This window comes from Pelmatolapia mariae, linkage group LG10_11, assembly GCF_036321145.2.
Source record: "Pelmatolapia mariae isolate MD_Pm_ZW linkage group LG10_11, Pm_UMD_F_2, whole genome shotgun sequence".
In the NCBI taxonomy this organism is placed as follows: domain Eukaryota; kingdom Metazoa; phylum Chordata; class Actinopteri; order Cichliformes; family Cichlidae; genus Pelmatolapia; species Pelmatolapia mariae.
The window spans coordinates 56,882,101-56,887,928 of NC_086236.1; positions in this window are offsets into that span (position 1 = coordinate 56,882,101).

Genomic DNA, 5,828 nt, shown 5'->3' on the forward strand with positions numbered 1-5,828 from the left:
AAAACAACATGTAGATGCATTACAGACTACTATTTATATAGCATGCACTACAATAATTCTGTGAAAACGTTACCATTTAAAACAAGTTTATTTAAATTGAATAAAGTACCATTTAAGTAATCATGTAAATAAGAGAAACATGAAAGGCTTGTGTAGCATTAACTAAATTCATTTGTGCAAATTCAAAAGCCTGCCAATTCCCATTTTTTCAGTGTAGTGTATTTCCATTGTGCGGGTGTTTACTGTAGGGGGGAGGAGACCAGAGGTTATAACTGTAACTGTTGTGTGGAGTTCTTTTAGGGTTGCCAACCGTCCCTTAAAAAACGGAATCGTCCCGTATTTAGAAACAAAAGTACATGTCCCGTATTGAGCTAATAAGGGACGCACTTTGTCCCGTAATACAGTGAGAATCAAAAGTAGTCTATAAATGTTAATGGAATTAACGCTTTGTTTGAAAACATAATTCCCAGCCCCTCTCCTGCTTTGTGACCAATGAGCTGACAGCACACTTATGACAATTCGAGTATGACAATTCAGATTACCGCTTATCTCATTGGTTGAGGAAAGGTCGCTTACGGAGAAAATACCGGAAGACAACAGATGACCACAACAAGAAGCATGGCCAACAGGGAAACAAACGCCGACACTGCGGTGCAAGTCTCGGACGACAGTACACCTAAGCTGGGCATACACTGTGCGATTTTCAAACTGCACGATTGACTCGCAGGGGTTATAAGTTCGTAGGTCACGATGCAGGGTCTCACACTATACGGCCCGATGCTCTTGTGCGACCTGAGTCCTCACACTGTGCCTCCATAAAATGAAGGTTATAACAGAAAATCTGTCGCTCACTCTCCCTCTGTGTCTTTCACTCACACAGACATGCACACCACCATCAACTTTGCTAAATTGCTAATGAAAAACATTGATCAGGCAGCTGTGATTGAGCAGCAATGTAAATCCAACTATTTTCACGGTTGTTGTGGTCGTGATAATTTTGTGATGTCACATCGAAAAGGCTCGGATGAGCTTTCCAAAGTTCTACAAGTTGTGCCTCCATCACTTGTGTCCAGATCACACGCTGCACAGCCGTGCTGCTCCGTCTTTTTCACCGAAGTTTACGTGTTTGCGCCTGAGCAGTGTGAGCGGCTGCGGTGACACCCTCACGAGCGATTGATGATCGGGAGCTGGTCGTGAGGTGTTAATCGCTTCTCGTTACCCCACGTATACTACACGATGCACGATGAAGGCCAAAATCGGGCCGATCACCAAATCGGTCGCACGACTCAAAAATCGGCTCAAAATGGGCCAAAAATCGCACAGTGTAAGCCCAGCATTAGACCAGCAATGTTTGTTCCCCTCAGAGAAAGAAAAAAAAGTAGTAGTAGTAAAAAAAGTACTGGGAGGAATGGGAAAAGGAAAACACCTGGCTGGAAAAGTGCACGACAACACCTATAAAGCACACTGCACTGTGTGCTGGCACACTTTTACCATAGGCATGCTTCTAATGGTGGGCACATGAAAAACATGAGGGGCATGAAAGCTCGGGGAACCCTTAACCAATTTTTTGTCCACCAGGCCACGGCAAAAGCAGATATGGTATGTAAACACTGGTTTGTTTTTTTTAAACCCTCTGGTTAAGGTTAATATGGGCATGTAGAATAGAATAGCCTTTATTGTCATTGTACAGGGTACAACGAAATTGGAGTGCCACTCCCTTGGTGCAAAATACAATAATAAATATAAATGTAAAATGTAAAATATAAAAGGTACAATAAAACAATCGTAAGTACTCAAACAATAGTAAGTATGATATATACAGGATAGCAGCATTAATATAATGACAGTATGAACAGCAGCATAATATAATGACAGTGACAGTATGGTATAGCTAAGCAGGTTCAATTGTTTTTGTGCTTATTTACTACGGTGATAGCTCTGGGAAAGAAGCTATCCCTGAATCTGTTTGTCCTGGTTTTATGTGACCTGTACCGTCGGCCTGACGGTAATAGTTCAAACAGTTGATTGCTGGGGTGAGAATGGTCCTTGATGATATTGCCAGCTCTGCTGAGGTACCGAGAGTTTGCAATGACCTCCAGGCTGGGCAGAGAGCAGCCAGTGATCTTCTGGGCTGTGTTGATGACCCTCTGCAGTACTTTCCTGTCTGCAGCTGAGCACCCTGCATACCATGTTGTTATGCTGTACGTTAGGATGCTCTCTATGGTGGCTCTGTAGAATGTCACCAGCAGCCTCTCCTCCAGGTTGTTCCTCCTGAGCACTCTCAGAAAGTGGAGACGCTGCTGGGCCTTTTTTACCACCGCCGTGGTATTTGCAGTCCAGGAGAGATCATCAGAGATCTGCACGCCCAGAAACCTCATGGAGTGTACCCTCTCCACACAGTTCCCATGAATGTAAAGTGGGGCCGGGTCTGCTCTGCCCTTCCTGAAGTCCAAGATAAGTTCTTTAGTTTTCGTGGTGTTCAGTTGGAGGTTATTAACTGAGCACCACTCAGTCAGTCTGTTGACCTCCTCTCTGTAGTCCGACTCATCCCCCCTTGAGATGAGTCCAACCACTGTGTCATCCGCGAACTTTATGATGGTGTTTGAGAGATGGGTAGGGGAGCAGTCGGATGTGTAGAGCGTAAACAGGAGGGGACTCAGAACACATCCTTGTGGAGACCCGGTGCTGAGTGTGATGGTGCTGGACAGGTGGGGGCCGAGTCTGACAGACTGTGGTCTATTTGTCAGGAAGTCCTTAATCCAAAGGCAGATGGGGGTGGAGAGTCCCAGGTGAGACAGTTTCTGGACCAGGATCTCTGGGATGATATGATTAAATGCTGAGCTGAAGTCCAGGAAGAGCATTCTCACATAGCTTCCTCGGTGCTCCAGGTGACTCAGCGCAGTGTGGAGCGCTATGGTGATAGCGTCCTCGGTGGATCGATTTGTCCTGTAGGCAAATTGGTGGGGGTCCAAAGTGGAAGGCAGACCGGCCCTGATGTGCTGACAGACCAGTCTCTCAAAGCACTTCATCACTACAGGCGTAAGTGCAACAGGCCTGTAATCATTTGGGCTGACCACAGCTGTCTTCTTGGAGATGGGGATGATGGTGGAGGTTTTGAGGCAGGGCGGGACAATGTTTAATGACAAGGAAAGGTTGAAGATTTTAGTGAAGACTCCGGTCAGTTCGTCAGCACATGCTCTGAGAACCTTTCCATGTATTCCATCAGGACCTGCCGCCTTCCTGGGATTCACTGACCTTAGAACACACCTCACTTGATGCTCCCTAAGTGTTAGTGTGCCGGTGCTGGGGGCGGGTGGAAGTGGTGTGACAGCTGAGGGCCTGGTCGTCTCAAAGCGGGCGAAGAAACGATTTAGATCCTCAGCCAGCGAGGCATCACTCCTAGATGTCGCCTGGTTGTTGCTTCTGTAGTTGGTAATGTGATTGATCCCCTGCCACATTTTTCTGGGGTCGTTGTCAGCAAAGTGATCTTCAATCTTTCTCCTATAGGCAGCCTTAGCTTTCCTGATGCCTCTACTCAGGTCTGCCCTGGCCGCCCTATACGCAGCCCTGTCCCCTGACTTGAAGGCAGTGTTGCGGCTTTTTAGGAGGGATTGCACTTCGCTATTCATCCAGGGTTTTTGATTTGGAAACACCCTGACCCTTTTGTTGACGGTGACATTATCAACACAGTTCCTGATGTACGAGAGTACAGTGTCCGTGTACTCCTGGAGGTTGTGGCTGGAGAATAAATCCCATACAGTAGTTGAGAAGCAGTCCTGCAGTTGAGATAAAAACCTTCAGGCCAGGTTTTTATTGTCTTTGTCTGGGGCTTTGTTTTTCTCAGCAGGGGGGTGTAGGTGGGGGTGAGGGACATGCAGAGGTGGTCAGATCCAGCCAGGTGGGGGAGGGGTGTCGCTCTGAAAGCATGCCTGATGTTTGAGTAGACACGGTCTAAAGTGTGTTCTCCTCTCGTAGCAAATTTAGGAAGCACAGTCTTTAGGCACGCTTTGTTAAAGTCGCCGGCGACAATAAAAACCCCATCGGGGTGGGCAAGCTGTTGTTTGTTTATGGTGTTGAGCAAGAGGCTGAGAGCCGTGCCAACGTTAGCATCCGGCGGTATATAAACAGCTATCACAATAACTACTGTAAACTCCCTCGGGATGTAAAAAGGTCTGCACGAGACTGCCAGAACCTCCAAATCAGGAGAACAGTGTGTGTGAATGATCCTGCTGTTACAACACCACTCGTTATGCACGTAAACACATAGCCCCCCTCCTCTGCTTTTACCTGAGTTGCTGTTTCTGTCATGCCGGTGTAGCGTGCGGCCTGCTAACTCGACTGCAGCGTCGGGAATCAGCGGGTGAAGCCACGACTCCGTAATAAGAATAATGCTGCAGTTACGTGCAAAGCTCGTGGTGGCTATCTGTAGCTCCAATTCGTCTAATTTGTGGGTGATGGATCTGGCGTTCGACAGGAAAAGACTCGGAAGTGCTGGCCGGTGTGGTTGTTTGCGTAGCCTAGCATCTGAGCCCGACCGGCATCCCCTCTTCTGCTTTCTCTCCCTCCGTCGCCTTCTACGCTTGCTGGGCGGGCAGACCATCCACGGTGACCCTGGCGGTCTCGCTATCTCCTCCAGGATGTTGTGTGTTCGCTGATAGTCGCCAGAAACAGACAAACTATATTTGAAACCCAGGTCAATTAGGTTCTGGCGACTGTAAGAGATGGCGGCGTTGCAAACATTCAAAAATATACACAGTAAAAGTAAAAACGAGCACCAAACTGGAGAGCTAAGAGCCGCTGCACCCGTGCGCGCCGCCATCTTGAAAACTTGAAAAAAAAAAAAGTGCAGTGAATATCAGCGCTATGTGGCCAGAAGTGTGATAATATAATTTATTTTGTGTAATAAACAACTGCAAGGATAGATGATTACAACAAATAGATGACTAATACATAAAAGTAATACATAGATGAATAATGATGATGCGTAATCATGGGAACAAGCGGGTTTACAAACGGGAGCAGCTGATCAGCATTAGAAAAGCTGAAATAATACCTCAACTGAAGCCAGTTGTACTAAATGCACTATATGTGCACTGTTACAAGAATGTTTTTCGTTCTATTGTTTTCTATTAAGTTATATAATTTTAAGTTAAGCAGGACAGAGTTCTTTTAAAGAAAGATTTACTTATATTCTCAAAAGTTAAGCATGACAGGCTTCTGTTTAAGAAAGAGACCTGTTTTATTGTGTTAATGTTGTCATTTTGAGCTAAAAATAAATGGCTAAATGATCATTTGTTTCCCATGTGTTCATATCACAAAGAATATGCATCTACTTAAATCAAATTCAAGTCAAATGGTTAAAAAAATAATTTCACACACAAAAAAAAGAGCTACAAAATTCACCACACTGGGAAGGGTGAAGACAACTGGGTTGCCTGGTCCTGGCCACGAGGTGTCCCTTATTTATTTTTCAGGGAGTTGGCAACCCTAAGTTCTTTAGATCAGCCTTAGCATAGGACTGCATAGGAATGCAGTGTGCTGATCTCCAGATGCATCTGTAAGAATAATGGGTAATAAAAGGACTGCATAAAACATGGAAACATCTCAGCGTGATCTCTACCAGGACCAAAAGAATCACAGAGACCGGCGTTGTCTCAACACTTTATTTGTGCAGCTTATCATTTCTCATTTTATATAGTGGTTATATAAAGTCAGTATGTGTCAGAGTTCAGTATTCAGGACTGGTAAGTCACGGTATAATTTCACAAGAGACGAGTGATTAAAATCTTCACCGCGTTAGCCTTAAAAGGTCTAAAATGTTAGTTTAT